The sequence below is a fragment of the Delphinus delphis genome, chromosome 5 (assembly GCF_949987515.2).
Source record: "Delphinus delphis chromosome 5, mDelDel1.2, whole genome shotgun sequence".
Lineage (NCBI taxonomy): Eukaryota > Metazoa > Chordata > Mammalia > Artiodactyla > Delphinidae > Delphinus > Delphinus delphis.
Genome location: NC_082687.1, coordinates 56,685,851 through 56,704,963, shown reverse-complemented (window position 1 = coordinate 56,704,963; position 19,113 = coordinate 56,685,851).

The following is a 19,113-nucleotide window of genomic DNA, read 5'->3' as shown; positions in this document are numbered from 1 at the left end:
GGTTTCTTTGTTTTTTCTATTTTTTTGTTTTCTATTTTGTTGATTTCCATTCTGATCTTTATTCTTTCCTTTCTCCTGTTTACTATGGGCTCCACTTGCTCTTTCTTTTCCAATTTATTAGATGGAATCAGAGGTCTTTGATTTGGGGCTTTTCTCCTTCTGAAATGGGTATTTTGTGTTATATCTTTATTTTTCAAACTGCATCTCACTAATATTGGTCTTGTTTTCATTTTCTAATTTCCTTTTTAATTATGTTTCTAACCCATTGGATATTTTGTATTGTGTCTAGTAGTTTCCAAATATTTGGACATTTTCAAAGTATCTTGTATTAATTTCTAATTCAATTCAGTTTTTTCAGGGGACAGACTTTTTCTCTGTTTTATTTTGTACAGTTTCTTTTGCTATGTATGTGTTCAAATTCATGAAATCAAAAATTTACTAATCTACTCTTTAGCGATTTCTAATCTGCTGTGAACTCTGTCCAGTATATTCTCAGATATTGTAGTTTTCATCTGTAGTAGTTCTATTTGTGCCTTTTTTATATCTTCCTTACCTCTATTTAACATTTATTGATACTTAGCTTCTTAAGCATGTGGAATACAGTCATAATTATTGTTTTAATGTCTTTGTCTACTACTTCTATAATTCCTATTATCTCTGATTGGTTACAATTGTTTGATAGTGGATCAAATTTTCCTGCTTTTTTGTATAACTGGTAATTTTTAATGGGATGCCAGATATTTTTAAATTATACTTTGATGGGCACTAGATATTTTTTAGTCCCCAAAATATTATTAAGCTTTAATTTTAGACCCATTTAAGATCCTTTTGAATCTTTCTGTAAGTTTTTTAATAGAGTACAGAGCAGTGCTTAATCTGGGACTAAAATTCCCCCAGTACAGAGGAAAATTACTTCTGGGAACTCTACCTAATGTCTCATGAATTATAAATTGTGAGGTTTTTCACTCTAACTTATGGCAAAAGGAACTATTCTTGGCCTGTTGAGCTGTAGATATTGTTCTCTCTACTCCTTTGGAAATGTCAAATATGCTGCTTTCAAAAATGAATGCATATTTATGCTAAGTAATCACTGCATTGTGCAGGTTTTACAGTTTTACTTATGCATGCTACTCTTCACCCTTTTCTTACAGTGAAAGCAATTCTTGGTTTAGGTATAGAAAATTTATATATTTAAAGGTTGATGATAAGGGTAAATAATTATAATTTCCCATACAATTATTTAATACTTAAGAAGAAATTCTCTAGATAAAACTGGAAGCAAGGGAAGGAATTTGAAATCTTTGTCTGATGTATAAATCTCACATTAATGGAGTATTCAAGGTTGTAAGTGAATATAATCAGATGTCTTTCACTATTTTGTCTAAAAATTATTTTTTAATGCTTAACTGATGTATCTTTTGTGTTTCTCCCCATTCCATGAGAAAGAAATTATAACAAAAACCTCTAAACCATATAGCACTGTGCTCTGTGTGTGTTTAGTTCTAAGTAAAATGAATAGTGGAGGCTCTGAGACATTAAAAAAGACAAGTAATTAGAGCTTGCTTTTTAGAAACCTGAATCTTGAAAGTTGAGAGGAAAAAAAATCCACAAGCTAATTTCCTTGTCTCTTTTTTCTTTGTTTCTATTCAATTTCCCCTTTTTTCTTGTTCACATTTACTTTTCTTTGTTCCCATTTTGTAATTTTCTATAGCGTTTTAAATTTGTTTGGTCCTTTATCAAATTGTTCCTTTTCTCTCTGTGTCTTTTTCTCAATTGCCATCCTCTTATCCAGTCGTTACAGATCCTCATCCTCTATCTGTTTAATTGCTGTGATTTCATCATAAAAGTCAATGGACTTTTATCAGAAATAATGTACAGCATTAAACATTAACTCCAAAAATCAGGAATCAGATTGAAGTATTTTAGGGATAAAAATGAACCAACTACAGGAAGCATATTTGCCTTTATCTCTTCTTGTTTAAGCTAATGAACCCTGTGCTGAAGTACAACTTTAATTATTAGCTCTTTTAAGCATCGAAGAAATTATCAATTTCAAATAAAGTAGTAAAGGGATCTTTACTTAAAACAAGCAAGCCAAGGATGGTATATCTAATATTTAGGCCCAAAGGACTTTAGCTATTTCTTATCTTTCCATTCCTATAGGATGGTTGTTCTCTCTGTCGTAATCAGCAAGGTCTCAAAAGAGAGATAGGAATGATGGACTTTTAAGCAATACCCATTGGCAAAAATTATTTTATAATTCATGTGATTTCCAATGTGGACTAAACTTATCTTTTTCTAGACGAATTCATACTAGTTTGGCTGTATTTAGAAATATTATTAAACCATATATTCAAATATTAATGATGGTATCTGAAAATTACATCTTCCACAATGCAAAGGGATGTGTTATAGTGTGCTAGGGCTGCTATAAAAAGATATCATAAACTCATGACTTAAACAAGCATTAATTTCTCACAGTTCTGGAGGCTGGGGGGTCCACGATCAGACTGTCAGCACATTTGGTGACTGATGAGAGCCCTTTGCCTAGTTTGCAGATGGTGGCCTTCTTGCTCTATTCTCATATGAGCAAGAAAGAGATTGTCTCTCTAGTGTCTTTTCTTATAAGTGTCTCTTCTTGTTATCCCATTCATGAAGACTTCACTCTTATGATCTAATTACTTCCCGAAGTCCCTGCCTCCAAGACCATTATATTGGGATTAGAGCTTCAGTATATGAATGTTAAATGGACAACAGACATTCAATCCATAGCAGGGTGTAACTTAGTAAAAATTTCCCAAAAAATACTTTATATTTAAAACTAGTCAATGAATATTTACTTCTAAAATGAATACATAGTTTGAATCAATAAACAGAAAACAACACAGAAAAAAATTTGTTCTCATTATTGTTTCATTATTCACATTTGCTATCTTGATCTTAAATGCAACAAGAACAACAAAAGGTATTAGTGCCCCAGGTATGACTTACTGGGCTATATTTAAGTTATACCTCTAGTTCTATTTTTTCTATAACATCTTTATTGGAGTATAATTGCTTTACAATGTTGCTAGCTTCTGCTGTGCAACAAACTGAATCAGCTATATGTATACCTATATCCCCATATCCCCTCACCCTTGTGTCTCCCTCCCACCCTCCCTATCCCACCCCTCTAGCTGGTCACAAAGTACTGAGTTGATCTCCCTGTGCTATGCAGCTGCTGCCCACTAGCTATCTATTTTACGTTTGGTAGAGGATATATGTCAAGACTACTCTCTTACTTCGGCCCAGCTTACCCCTCCCTCTCCTTGTGTCCTCAAGTACATTCTCTATGTCTGCATCTTTATTCCTGTCCTGCCCCTAGGTTCATCAGAACCATTTTTATTTGTTTAGATTCCATATATATGTGTTAGCATATGGTATCTGTTTTTCTCTTTCTGACTTACTTCACTCTGTATGACAGACTCTAGGTCCATCCACCTCACTACAAATAACTCAATTTCGTTTCTTTTTATAGCTGAGTATTATTCCATTGTATATACATGCCACATCTTCTTTATCCATATCTGTTGATGGACACTTGGGTTGCTTCCATGTACGTGCTATTGTAAATAGTGCTGCAATGAACATTGTGGTACATGACCTTTTTGAATTACGGTTTTCTCAGGGTATATGCCCAGTAGTGGGGTTGCTGGGTCATATGGTAGTTCTATTTTTAGTTCTTTAAGGAGCCTCCATACTCTTCTCCATAGTGGCTGTATCAATTTACATTCCCACCAACAGTGCAAGAAATTTCCTTTTTCTCCACACCTTCTCCAGCATTTATTGTTTGTAGATTTTTTGATGACGGCCATTCTGACTGGTTTGAGGGGATACCTTACTGTAGTTTTGATTTGCTTTTCTCTAATGATTAGTGATGTTGAGCATCCTTTCATGTGTTTGTTGGCAATCTGTATATATTCTTTGGAGAAATGTCTATTTAGGTCTTTTGCCAATTTTGGATTGGGTTGTTTGTTTTTTTTGATATTGAGCTGCATGAGCTGCTTGTATATTTTGGAGATAAATCATTTGTCACCTGCTTCATTTGCAAATATTTTCTCCCCTTCTGAGGGTTGTCTTTTCGTCTTGTTTATGGTTTCCTTTGCTGTGCAAAAGCTTTTGAGTTTCTGTAGGTCATATTTGTTTATTTTTGTTTTTATTTCCATTTCTCTAGGAGGTGGGTCAAAAAGGATCTTGTTGTGATTTATGTCATAGAATGTTCTGCCTATGTTTTCTTCTAAGAGTTTTATAGTGTCTGGCCTTACATTTAGGTCTTTAATCCATTTTGAGTTTATTTTTGTGTATGGTGTTAGGGAGTGTTCTAATTTCATTCTTTTACATGTAGCTGTCCAGTTTTCCCAGCACCACTTATTGAAGAGGCTGTCTTTTCTCCATTGTATATTCTTGCCTCCTTTATCAAAGATAAGGTGACCCATCTGGTTTGTGGGTTTATCTCTGGGCTTTCTATCCTGTTCCATTGATCTATATTTCTGATTTTGTGCCAGTACCATACTGTCTTGATTACTGTATCTTGGTAATATAGTCTGAAGTCAGGGAGTCTGTTTCCTCCAGCTCCATTTTTCTTTCTCAAGATTACTTTGGCTATTCGGGGTCTTTTGTGTTTCCATGCAAACTGTGAAATTTTTTGTTCCAGTTCTGTGAAAAATGCCATTGGTAGTTTGACAGGGATTGCACTGAATCTGTAGAATGCTTGGGGTAGTAGAGTCATTTTCACAATGTTGATTCTTCCAATCCAAGAACATGGTATATCTCTCCATCTGTTTGTATCATATTTAAGTTTTTTCATCAGTGTCTTATAGCTCTCCATACAGGTCTTTTGTCTTCTTAGGTAGGTTTATTCCTAGGCATTTTATTCTTTTTGTTGCTATGGTGAATTAAAGTGTTTCCTTAATTTCTCTTTCAGATTTTTCATATTTAATATATAGGAATGCAAGAGATTTCTGTTCATTAATTTTGTATCCTGCTACAACCAAATTCATTGATTAGCTCTAGTGGTTTTCTGGTAGCATCTTTAGGATTCTCTATGTATAGTATCATGTCATCTGCAAACAGTGACAGATTTATGTCTTCTGTTCCAATTTGTATTCCTTTTATTTCTTTTTCTCCTTTGATCACTGTGTGGCTAAAACTTCCAAAACTATGTTGAATAATAATAGTGAGAGTGGGCAACCTTGTCTTGTTCCTGAACTTAGAGGAAATGCTTTCAGTTTTTCACCATTGAGAATGATGTTGACTGTGGGTTTGTCATATGTGGCCTTTATTATGTTGAAGTAGGTTCCCTCTATGTCTACTCTCTGGAGAGTTTTTATCATAAATGTGTGTTGTATTTTGGTGAAAGCTTTTTCTGCATCTATTGAGATGATCATACAGATTTTATCCTTCAGTTGGTCAATATGGTGTATCACATTGATTGAATTGCATATATTGAAGAATCCTTGCATTCCTGGGGTAAACCCCACTTGTTCATGGTGAATGATCCTTTTAATGGGCTGTTGGATTCTGTTTGCGAGTATTTTGTTGAGGATTTTTGCATCTATGTTCATCAGTGATATTGACCTGTAGTTTTCTTTCTTTGGTGACATCTTTGGTTTTGGTATCAGGGTGATGGTGGCCTTGTAGAATGAGTTTGGGAGTGTTCCTTGCTCTGCTATATTTTGGAAGCATTTGAGAGGATAGGTGATAGCTCTTCTCTAAATGCTTGATAGAATTCACCTGTGAAGCCATCTGGTCCTGGGCTTTTGTTTGTTGGAAGATTTTTATTCACAGTTTCATTTTCAGTGCTTCTGATTGCTCTGTTTATATTTTCTATTTCTTCCTGGTTGAGTCTCAGAAGGTAGTGCTTTTCGAAGAATTTGTCCATTTTTTCTAGGTTGTCCATTTTATTGGCATAGAGTTGCTGTAGTAATCTCTCATCATCCTTTGTATTTCTGCAGGGTCAGTTGTTACTTCTTTTTCATTAATAATTCTGTTGATTTGAGTCTTCTCCCTTTTTTTCTTAATGAGTCTGGCTAATGGTTTATCAATTTTGTTTATCTTCTCAAAGAACCAGCTTTTAGTTTTATTGATCTTTGCTATCATTTCCTTCATTTCTTTTTCATTTATTTCTGATCTGATCTTTATGATTTCTCTCCTTCTACTAACTTTGGGGTTTTTTTGTTCTTTCTCTAATTGCTTTAGGTGTAAGGTTAGGTTGTTTATTTGAAATTTTTCTTGTTTCTTGAGGTAAGATTGTATTGTTATAAACTTCTCTCCTAGAACTGCTTTTGCTGCATCCCATCGGTTTAGGACCGTCGTGTTTTCATTGTCATTTTTTTCTAGATATTTGTTGATCTCTTCTTTGACTTCTTCAGTGATCTCTTGGTTATTTAGTAGTGTATTGTTTAGCCTCCATTTGTTTGTATTTTTACAGTTGTTGTTTTTTTTTTTTTTTACTGTAATTGATATAGCATTTCTCATAGCATTTTGGTTGGAAAAGATACTTGACATAATTTCCATTTTCTTAAATTTACCAAGGCTTGATTTGTGACCCAAGATATGATCTATCCTGGAGAGTATTCTATAGCACTTGAGAAGAAAGTGTATTCTGTTGTTTTTGAGTGGAATGTCCTATAAATGTCAATTAAGTCCATCTTGTCTAATGTGTCATTTAAAGCTTGTGTTTCCTTATTTATTTTCATTTTGGTTCATCTGTCCGTTGGTGAAAGTGGGGTGTTAAAATCCCCTACTATTATTTTGTTACTGTTGATTTCCCCTTTTATGGCTGTTAGCATTTGCCTTATGTATTTAGGGGCTCCTATGTTTGGTTCATAAATATTAACAATTATTATATCTTCTTCCTGGATTGATCCCTTGATCATTATGTAGTGCCCTTCTTTGTCTCTTGTAATAGTTTTTATTTTAAAGTTTATTTTGTCTGATATAAGTATTGCTACTCCAGCTTTCTTTTGATTTCCATTTGCATGGAATATCTTTCTCCATCCCCTCACTTTCAGTCTGTATGTGTCCTTAGGTCTGAAGTTGGTCTCTAGTAGACACCATATATACAGGTCTTGTTTTTGTATCCATTCAGCCAGTCTGTGTCTTTGGGTTGGGGCATTTAATCCATTTACTTAGAAGGTAATTATCGATATGTATGTTTCTATTACTATTTTCTCAATTATTTTGGGTTTCTTTTTGCAGGTCTTTTCCTTCTCTCCTGTTTCCTGCCTAGAGAAGTTCCTTTAGCATTTGTTGTAAAGCTAGTTTGGTGGTGCTGAATTCTCTTAAGTTTTGCTTGTCTGTAAGTTTTTAATTTCTCTGTCAAATCTGAATGAGATCCTTGCTGGGTAGAGTAATCTTGGTGGTAAGTTTTTCCCTTTCATCACTTTAAATATGTCCTGCCACTCCCTTCTGGCTTGCAAAATTTCTGCTGTTAACCTTATGGGGATTCCCTTGTATGTTATTTGTTGCTTTTCCCTTGCTGCTTTTAATATTATTTTCCTGTATTTGAATTTTAATAGTTCGATTAATATGTGTCTTGGCCTGTTTCTCCTTAGATTTATCATTTATGGGACTCTCTGCACTTCCTGGACTTGATTGACTATTTCCTTTCCCATGTTAGGAAAGTTTTCAGCTATAATCTCTTGCAATATTTTCTCAGATCCTGTCTTTTTCTCTTCTTCTTCTGGGACCTCTGTAATTCTAATGTTGGTGCATTTTTTGTTGTCCCAGATGTCTCTGAGACTGTTCTCAATTCTTTTCATTCTTTTTTCTTTATTCTGCTCTGTGGTAGTTATTTACACTATTTTATCTTCCAGGTCATTTATCTGTTGTTCTGTCTCAGTTATTCTGCTATTGATCCCTTCTAGAGAATTTTAAGTTTCATTCATTGTGTTGGTCATCATTGTTTGTTTGCTGTTTAGTTCTTCTAAGTCCTTCTTAAACGTTTCTTGTATTTTCTCCATTCTATTTCCAAGATTTTGGATCATCTTTTCTATCATTACTCTGAATTCTTTTTCAGGTAGAGTGCCTATTTCCTCTTTATTTGTTTGGTCTGGTGGGTTTTTACCTTGCTCCTTCATCTACTGCATATTTCTCTGTCTTCACATTTTGTTTAACTTACTGTGTTTGGTGCTTCCTTTTCACAGGCTGCATGTTTGTAGTTCCTGTTGTTTTCAGTGTCTGCCCCCAGTGAGTGAGGTTGGTTCAGTGGGTTGTGTAGGTTTCCTAGTGGAGGAGACTGGTGCCTTTGTTCTGGTTGGTGGGACTGGATCTTGTCTTTCTGGTGGGTAGGGCTGCATCTGGTGGCGTGTTTTGGGGTGTCTGTGAATTTGATTTGATCTTAGGCAGCCTCTCTGCTAATGGGCAGGGTTGTGTTCCTATCTTACTAGTTTTTTGGCATGGGGCATCCAGCACTGGAGCTTGCTTGCTGTTGGGCAAGCTGGGTCTTAGCACTGAGACAGAGATCTCTGGGATAGCTCTCGCTTATTGATGTTATGTGGGGCCAGGAGGTCTCTGGTGGTCCAATGTCCAGAATTCGGCTGTCTCACCTCAGAGGCTCAGACCTGACACCAGGCTGGAGCACTAAGACCCTGTCAGCCACATGGCTCAGAAGAAAAGGGAGAAAAAAAGAAAGAAAAATAATTATTAACATAAAAATAATAATAATTCAAAAGCAGAAAAAAAAGGAAGAGAACAACCAAACCAATAAACAAATCCACCAATGATAACAAGTGCTATAAACTAAACTAAGGTAAACATAAATATCATAAACAAATAGTCTTAGACAGCAAACCCCAAGTCTACAGCTCCTCCAAAGTCCACCGCCTCAATTTTGGGATGATTTCTTGTCTATTCAGGTTTCCACAGATGCAGGGTACATCAAGTTGATTGTGGGCATTTAATCCGCTGCTCTTGAGGCTGCACAAAAATTTCCCTTTCTCTTCTTTGTTCGCACAGCACCTGGGTTCAGCTTTAGTTTTGGCCCCACCTCTGCATCTAGGTCGCCCTCAGGCATCTGTTCCCTGCCCAGGAAGGAGGGGGTTAAAGCAGCAGCTGTTTAAGGGGCTCTGACTCACTCAGGCCTGGGGGAGAGAGGGGTACAGTAGTCATAATTTGAATGCGGGGCAAGCCTGTGGTGGCTGAGGCTGGTGTGACATTGCAGCATCCTGAGGCACAGTGTGTGTTCTCCTGGGGAACTTGTTCCTGGATCATGGGACCCTGGCAGTGGTGGGTTTCACAGGCTCCTGGGGCTGTGGGTGGGAATAGTTACCTGTGCTTGCACACAGGATTCTTGGTGGCAGCCCCAGCAGCCTTAGCATTTCATGCCCGTCTCTGGGGTCGCAGCTGATAGCCGTGGCTTGCATCCAACTCTGGAGCTATTTAGGCAGTGCTCTGCCTTCTGTGGAGAGAGGGAAGGAATCCCCTATCTTCACGCACCCCAAAACAGTGGTCTCTTGCCTCTTCAGCAGGTCCTGACCTTTTCCCGGACTCCCTCCCAGCTAGCTATGGCACACCAGCCCCCTTCAGACTGTGTTCACGCAGCCAACCCCAGTCCTCTCCCTGGGATTTGACCTCTGAAGCCTGAGCCTCAGCTCCCAGCCCCCACCTGCCCCAGCAGGTGAGCAGACAATAGTTTCAGGCTGGTGAGTGCTGGTCGGCACCAATCTGTGTGGGGATCTTTCTGCTTTGCTCTCTGCACCCCTGTTGCTGCGCTCTCCTCCATGGCTCTGAAGCTTCCCCCCCACCAAAACCCCATCTTTGTCAGTGAAGGGGTTTCCTAGTGTGTGGAAACCTTTCCTCCTTCTCAGCCCACTCTCAGACGTGCAGGTCCCATCCCTATTCTTTCGTCTCTGTTTTTTCTTTTTTCTTTTGCTCTACCCAGGTACGTGGGGAGTTTCTTGCCTTTTGGGAGGTCTGAGGTCTTCTGCCAGCATTCAGTAGGTGTTCTGGAGGAGTTGTTCCACTTGTAGATGTATTTTTGATGTATTTGTGGGGAGGAAAGTGATCTCCATGTCTTACTCCTCCACCATCTTGAAGGTCCATCTCTCTAGTTCTTAAATCATATTTATTTTGAATATTTCTTCAAGAGCTTAAGTGGAGAAGTAGAATAAATAATTATTGTTCAATGAGTGTCAACACTACAATCAATACAGCTAAAATTCTTATCTCCTTTATACCTACTACAAGGATAGGTAATCATTGCTTTTCAGCTCCCAGATTACTCATGACATATCCTATGGATACCACAGGACATACAGCCATATGAATGCAAGGAGACCCAGATTATTCCTTCTTTAACATCTCACCACAAATTATACTAGGGCCAACCGTTTAAACAAGGTAGCATACATAAAATTGAATGATATAAAATCATCTCCAATATCTCCAAATGAACTCTGTATTTTAATTTATCACTTGAAGGCACTATCCAATAAGTTACCCACAAAAGCAGATATTTTCCCTAGCCACTATAATTTTGAAGAAAGGAAACTTTTGGCACATTACCTTACACATACTACGTGCTGACAAAAAGTTTCATTTTTAATTTCCTGTCTTTTACTCTGAATAAATCAAGGTAATAGGCACATTTTTACCTTTTAAACTTGAGTCTTTATTACCATAGGGCCAGTAGGCATGGTGCACTCATTTCACAAAATAAGAACTCCGGGGTAAAGTAGTGTAAGTAAGTGAGATTCATATGGAAGTCAGTGCAATAGGAAGTTGAGTCAAACAACTATAAAGTTTGAGAAAAAAGAGAGGACCTGGGGTCATACAGACCTTCCAGAAGGCAATTACTGTGATATTGCACATTGAATGATGGAAGTAGGGCCAGGGTGGTGGCTGTGACAATATTGAGGGAGAATTTGGAAGGAAATATTCCTGTATAGGGACTGCTATAGAATATGACTGGATAACATGGGAGGCTCATGAGTCAAGGCTTGATCCACATGGGATAAGAGAGAATGCAGCCAGGTTGCCCTCACATTCAAGGTGGTTTTGAAGCTTCGGACTAAAATGATTTTGAAAATTTTAAAATAAACTGTGATTTGGAATATGTTGAGTTTTATATGATGTTTTGATAATAAAACAGAATTATCCTAAAGGCAGTTGACCTGGAACTGGAGTTAAAGTATCGGAGAATAGATAACAACATAAGACTCATCTCTCACAGAAATATGTCAAGGAATAGAAGACAACCTAGGAAGAACTAGGGTTAAAATAAGGACACTGTATAAGTATAAAATCCATCAAAGTTTGTTCTAAGAATGAGCGCACGTTTAACAGTATCAAAGAAGAAAAACAGAGAAATGGTGCAAAATGCTCTTTCACATAAAACGCATTGTCAGAATTTTTTTATTTGAAATAAATTCACTTTATTTTAGAAGATATTTCTCAAAGGGATATGTAGTATGATACTCATTCTTCTTAAGGAGGGCAGAAGGTATATATTTATAATATAAAGATTAAAAGTAAATTCACACCAAAAATACATAAGAATTTATAAGCAACTAACTGCTTCCTTGAAACAAACAACATGCTATTCTGATAATTTCCAGCCTGGACCAAAGTTTTGAGTCCTAGAAATAGTTAATCAGCTAGTCCCCTGATCTTGATAGGATCAGAACTTTCTGTAGTTCTGAGTGCCACCATATCTAGAGATGTCACCTACAGGACTAAAGTCATCATCAGAATGAAAGGAAAAAAGAAAAAGAAGGCAGAAGTAAGTAGACAGAGAAAAGAGAAAATGCATTTGCCAAGACTATGGCCCAGTATCAGTCATTGTTACTACTAATGGCCTGAAGCAGCAACTAAATCCTCTAGCCTTGCTCTATGGCAAAACAGATATTCTCCCTTTAACACTGGCTGGCAAAAACAGGTCATGGAAATTTTATTTTATTTTTCACCACATTGTTTTATCAGTTTCTACTTCTAATGGATATAAGTTATACATGTAATCATCAATATTCTTATCAGCAATAAAAAGAATGATAACTGTCCTACATTATATGTATTAAAATTTAGTCAACTCTCAAAAAGTAACTGCAATTAAAACAGCAAGTCAAGGATGGATAATTCAATCTATACTATTTCACTGGTCAACTGAATGAAACTTCACAAGATTGTATCACACTGTTCATTGTCTTTGGTAATTCTCAGAAAACCACATTATCATTAGAGTTCATGTGATTGTATGATTTTCAAAGCAGTTCAAAATCACAAACACCGATTTGATTTCTGCAGCGAATGATCTGGATTAACATTAGTCTGGAAACAATTATCCTAGCTCTTTGATATAAAAAGAAGAAACCAATCAAGAATTTCAAAAATACTTTCAAAACAATAGACTTGGCAAATCTGTTTATGGAACTATAGAAATGGTTGATTCCCACATCTAATGAGATGAAAAATACATAGACTCACTGCTGAGGACATTAGAGACAACAAAATTCTATCTGTGGTGGACCTTGGCAACTCAAATATCTATACTTACTCACCATTCAGCGTGTTAATAAAGAAAAGGGCAGACTAGTTGAAGAAGAACACCTTGGTAACACCTGAGCTAAAAATGCTGCCCCTTGATGTTTATTTTCAAAATGCCGTTTGACATCTATATATTTTTGTTAGCAAGATAACTGAGCAATGTCTTATCTTTTTATTTTTCCCAGCCATGCTTACTTATATTAAGATAGCTGGGCAAATGTTCGGTTTTGCTTGAGCTTTTTAAACATTAGCATAGACCATAATATATTAATATTAATTTTCTCTTGTTGTGAAAAGGATACAGCAGCAAACTGACAATCCAAAGTTTAAAGTTTGTTGGTCAAAATAAAGTACATTGGCCTAGAGTAAGGATCCAGTTTTTATGCTTATTAGCTGTATAGTCTTGGGTAAATCTTACTATCTCTGTATGTTTTTTCTCAACTAGAAAAAAATTTGATAAAGATTAAGGCCATTTAGAATTTATTTCTAAATTCTAAGACTCTAATGTTAGTCAGGAATTGAAGGCATAAAATTGGTCAAGGTCACACAGTAAAGCAGAGGCAAATATAACAATATGTCAGCAAAACAAATGAAAATGTTTTTATTATTTTAACATTCAGATATGTTAAGATATTCAGTCAGACAACTATTTATTCAGTCATTTATTGTTTCTATCATTTATGCTTTCATTAATATACTCTTAGATTTTTCATTTAACATGCATTCTTACAAATCCCCATGTGCCATGCACTGAGTTATGGACCAGAATGGTGAAACTATATGAGTCATTCATACATGCTTTGGAAGACATGCTAGTCTAGTAAGTGAGCTAGGCATATAAGTGAGTATTAGAATAGAGATGTGAAAATAATGTTTCACTACAAAAAGTAGCAATGACTTACTGGAACCTGGAGGATTTGACAAAAATGTTCACAGAGGAGGAGGAATTTGAGTTGGATATTGAAGGATTATTTCTATATTCTATTTGTGCCCCCCAAATTCATATGTTTACAACCTAATGCATGTTGTGATAATATTAGGAGTTGGGCCTTTGGGTTGTGATTGAGTCATGAGGACAGAGCTCTTATGAATGGAATTAGTGCCCTTATAAGAGAGGTCCCGGAGAGATCCCTGGCCCTTCTACCCTGTGAGGGCACAGCAAGAAGCCAGCAGTCTACAACCTGAAAGAGGGCCTTCACCAGAACATAACCATAGTGGCACCCTGATCTCAGACTTCCAGCCCCCAGAACTGTGAGAAATAAATTTCTATTGTTTATAAGTCATCTAGTTTGTAGTATTCTGTTATAACAGCCTGAACAGACTAAAACAGTGATGTTTCATGTAATATTGTTACATAACAAGGATCTTCAAAACTTATTGCCTTAAAACAACAATGAACAATTATCAACAACAACAAAAAATAATCAACCGTTGAGATCTTGAACTTGCAATTTGGGAAGTACTCAGTAGGGAAGGCTCATCTCTGCTGCATGTGACCTGAGTTGAAGTGGCTTGACCAGGAACTGGAAGAGTCACCTTCGAGATGCTTTCCTCCCATGATTTGCAAGCGTTCTTGCCTACCTGCAGTGTGGTGGTGGGAATACAAGAGTGAGCATCCCAAGACAGCCAAGTGGTGTAGTGTTGCCCTTTATAACCTGGCCTTGGAAGTTACAAAATATACTTCAACTGCAGGTACAGGCCTGCCCAAATGCCAGTGGAAGCAATAGCCCCACCTCCCTATAAAAGGAACATAATATCTCATTGAAAGCATAGCCTGTGTAATGAGAGAATTCGTTTGTGGTAATCCTGGGGAGTACGACCTGCCACAGAGGATTAGCTTTTTTTTCAGATGAGAAGATAGGTAAGGAATTTCAAACAAACAGATCGGACAAAGACATGGCATAGAAGAGTTTGGAAACTGGATTTATCAAGAAGTATTTCCAATGATTTCAATTATTCTTTGTACATAATCACAGTACTTTTTCTAATAATGCTTTATATAACAAATGTAAGCATAAAAGAAAATGAGCAAGTATCATAACATGAATTTTTATCTCCTTAAGCAGTAAATTATACTTAATGAAATTTATTTTATTTTACAATATAATTTTATTCAGGGGAAATGTCATTTTTATGGAAACCTCAAAGGAAAAATTAGAGATAATAAAACAACTCTATTTAGTGAAGAACTATAAGTTATCTGATTCTGACGAGGATTTACTGTAGAATAGGAGACAAAATGGTTAACAAAGAGGAACATTTCAAAGTCTGAGGAAGTAATTGATCTCAGAAAGGAAGAAGAAGTGATATTGGCCTTCTTAAGTTCATGTAGAAAGGGCATATGTTTCTAGAATATATGGTGTTATTTGTAGCTGCACGAATTACCCAGATAATCAATATATGTAAGAGATATTTTGATCTTATTGTTGACCATCATTATGGTTTTCAAAAGCATGCAGATAACAATTTCAAGAGTCATCCAATTAATGGTAATTTTATAACATTTTCTTTAGTTGTTTAGGACATGGTAAAACGGAAAGAAATAAAAGGTTAAATTCTTGTCTTGGCTTCGTTTTCTTGTGGAATTTATTTTTATCTCTCCCATTAAGTTCTCTGTTTCCTTGTTTTTACTTTTAAAAAGATTTGGAATGTTGTAAATTATTGAAATGTATTAGCTTAAGCTTCATTTTTATTTAGCAGCCATTTTACACAGACTGTCAAAGGAAGAGTATTTTTTCACATACAATATGAATTTTAATAGCACTACCTCTAACTCTCTCTCTCTCTCTCATTACACAATGGCAGAGGTTTGATTTGGGTCCTCTAAGAAACAGATGCTGACAAGGAACTGGATTGCAAGACATTTATTGCAGGAAATTCCTGTGAAGAATAAAGAGTAGTGAGGAGTAGCCTTCAGACTCTAATGCAGGTCTGACACTTCTAATAGGAGAGGACGAAAGAATGAGACTTGGATAGAAAGTCTCTCGCACAAGTCTGAAAATTTCAGCTAGGCTAATGAAAGACCAGAACCAAAGTTACCCATTATTCAAATCTCATGGCCCATCAGAATGAGTTGACACTACTAAAGTGGCTGTGTTAAATTACTGTTCGGGAATATCCCAGGGAATAGGCAGGCTTAGGGTGAATGCCATTGTGGATTGATAAGGGCAGCAGCTAGAGCTGCCAGTCGTCTGTGCTCCACAGCAAGCAATCTGAGCAGTGCAAGTTCATGGCTGCCACAAGAAGATAAAACAAATAGGTAAAAGTGACACTAGAAAGAAAGTCTACTCAAAATAACATTATGATTCTGTTGGTTTCACATCTCAAATACAGAATCAGCTGTTATTTTGACTCAAGCTCTAGTATAGGTGGCAAAATATCTGAAAATAAAGAATCAGATTATGGGAAAGAAAGGAGCAGAAGAAATTAGTCAAATGTAGTTATTCACAGTAATTGAGTTCCAGAAACATTAGAAAACCCCAATCAAATTTCTGGCAGCTAATGCATACAGGGCAGATGGTCAGTGTTAGGAGTGAGATGGGAATTTAGTTTCATGAGTTGAAGGAGGATGGTTAGAGTCACCAGGTGCGGTGCTACGTCAGGAGTTGGGAAATCTGTACCCTGCTAGACTGGCAGGAAGGTACAGAGCTGGGAAAGACTGAAAGGTATGAGCAGAGTTTGCTCAGCTGAACTGACAAGGGAGAAAAAAAGGATTTTGCCAGGTTTCATGGACTCTACAAAGCAGAGGAGCCTTGAATCTCAGTGGCAACCACCTTTCCAGTGAGAGCTGCCTAGGGAGGCTACATCCTGACTTTAATTACTGGAACATTGGAGTTTTGCTATCATTGAGGCATAGCAGGGCTTAGGTTTAGGGCAATTTTAAAATTTGTCTCTTTATGTAAAGTGTTTTAAAATTTTGCCAAGGTACATGTGGTTCTGCATCCTTAGTTATGGCTCCTTCTATTTTGATCTTCCTCTTTTAAAGACTGATGATTGTATTGGGCAACCAAGATAAACCAGGATAATCGCACTATCTCAAGGTCCTTAATCACATCTGCAAAGTCCCTTCTGCCATCCATATAAGGTAACATATTAATGGGTTATGGAGATTAGGAAATAGACATTTGGTAGGAGAGCCATTATTCTCTCTTCACAAGTCCAAGTAACTTAAATGCACACCAGTACAGAATTCGAGAATATTTATATGAATACAAAAATAATTAGCAATCAAATCAACAAAGAAAAAAATCACAATGGCTTGCATCCAGTAACAAATTATTAAGCAAAATAAAGCTGAGAAATATGACCCATAATATGTAGAAAACTCAGGACTTCCCTGGTGGCACAGTGGTTAAGAATCCGCCCGCCAATGCAGGGAACAGGGGTTCAGTCCCTGGTCCGGGAAGATCCCACATGCCACAGAGCAACATGTGCCACAACTACTGAAGCCTATGCGCCCTAGAGCCCATGCTCCAAAAAGAGAAGCCACCACAATGAGAAGCCCACACACCGCAACAAAGTGTAGCCCCGCTCACTGCAACTAGAGAAAGCCCACTAGCAGCAACGAAGACCCAACGCAGCCAAAAAATACATAAATAAAATAAAATAAATAAATTTACAAAAAAAATGTAGAAAAATCAACAAAATGAAGCGGACCCTCAAAATGACTGACATGTTAGAATTACTAGAAAAGAACTCTAAATCACTTAGTAAAACTCTGTTCAAAAAGTTCAAGTTGAATGAAACTTTGAATGTGTTTAGTAAAGAGAAGTTATAAAAAGACCTAAATTGAAATTCTAGAGATAAAAATCTCTAATGTTTGAGAAGAAAAATACACTGAATGAGATTAATTGCAGATTATACCATTTAGAAAAAGATTAGTGATGATGAAGACATAGTATTATAAATTATTAAACACAAAACAAAGAAAAAAGACTGAAGAAAAAGTAAAGAACATCACTGACTCACTGAAACAAGATAAAAGCATTTTTTAGTAAAAAGAAGGATAAGAGAGTAAGAAATGATGAAATTTTGATAACTGGATGGCTACCAAGTCACCACTGCCAGGCATGAGACAACAACTGCACTGATTTCGGTTACTGGAGATTAAGGTAACCAATGGAATTTGGGAATGACACTTCCAACTTCTGAAGAATTGGTTCAATTGATACCTAAGGAAATGTAAAATGACAAGGCACAAGCTAAACATACAATCAGTTGGTTATTGTTATCTCTAATAATTTAAAAATGGAATTAAAGGCTGTGTTGGGGCAAATCTTGGCCTTGTGCTGAGCTCAAATTTCTATGAGTCCAAGCAATGGCTATTAGCCTCAGGGCTTGCACCAGAGGGAGAATTAAACTGGAACAACCCAAAGTATCTCTATGACCTCTGGTTATCAAGACAGTAGTCCAAGTGATGGGGCTAGGAGAATCCAAGAAACCCCTGATACCAGGAGATATGGTGTAAAGGAGTTGTCTTTTTTTTTTTTTTTTTTTTTTTGCGGTACGCGGGCCTCTCACTGTTGTGGCCTCTCCCGTTGCGGAGCACAGGCTCCTGACGCGCAGGCTCAGCGGCCATGGCTCACGGGCCCAGCCGCTCCGCGTCATGTGGGATCTTCCCGGACCGGGGCACGAACCCGTGTCCCCTGCATCGGCAGGCGGACTCTCAACCACTGCGCCACCAGGGAAGCCCAGGAGTTGTCTTTTTTGTGAATCAATGTTATCAGCTTCCTAAAGAGCTTCACTGAAATGGATTTTGAGAGTGACTAACTTAGAAGCAGTCTCCTTGGGTTTGATGCTACAGAATGGAGATGCATGTTTGGGTTGATGCAAAAAGCACAGATTACTACTGAACAGTCACAATGTCTATATATGATCCAAACACATAGCAGTTTGCTCCCCAGGGAAGAATAGCCTGGTAGACTGGATAAAAGCTTTTATGAAATTTTTTACCTTTATAAGATAAATTTGCTTTTCTCTCCTTTAAAAACCAAGTGGAAATCCCAGATGAGGTAGCTGATATATTGTATATGCAAGCCATGCTGGATTGACTTTATGATGATCAAGATGTTCACTTACAATTATGTTGTAAATTCTCTGATTAAGAGGAACCTCTTTGCATGTGCATTAGTTTGGGAGGGATGTCATTACAAAGTACCACAGACTGCGTGGCTTAAACAATATAAATATTTAATCTCACAGTTCTGGAGGCTAGGAGTCCAATATCAAGGTATTGGTAGGGTTGGTTCCTTCTGAGTGCTGTAAGGGAAGGGTCTGTTCCAAGCCTTTCTCCTTGGCTTATAGATGGCTGTCTTCTACCTATTGGTCTTCACATTGTATCCCCTCTACCTATATCTCTGTATACAAATTTTCCCTTTTTATAAGGTTATCAGTCATATTGGATTAATACTCATCCTAATAACCCCATTTTAGCTTGATTATCTCTGTAAAGACCCTATCACCAAGTGTGATCACATTCTAAGGTACAAGCATTTAGGACTTAAACATATGAGTTTTGGGGGAGACACAATCTAACCTATAACACCATGTAAACTTACTACTGGAAAATTAAGCCATGAAAAGTCATATCAG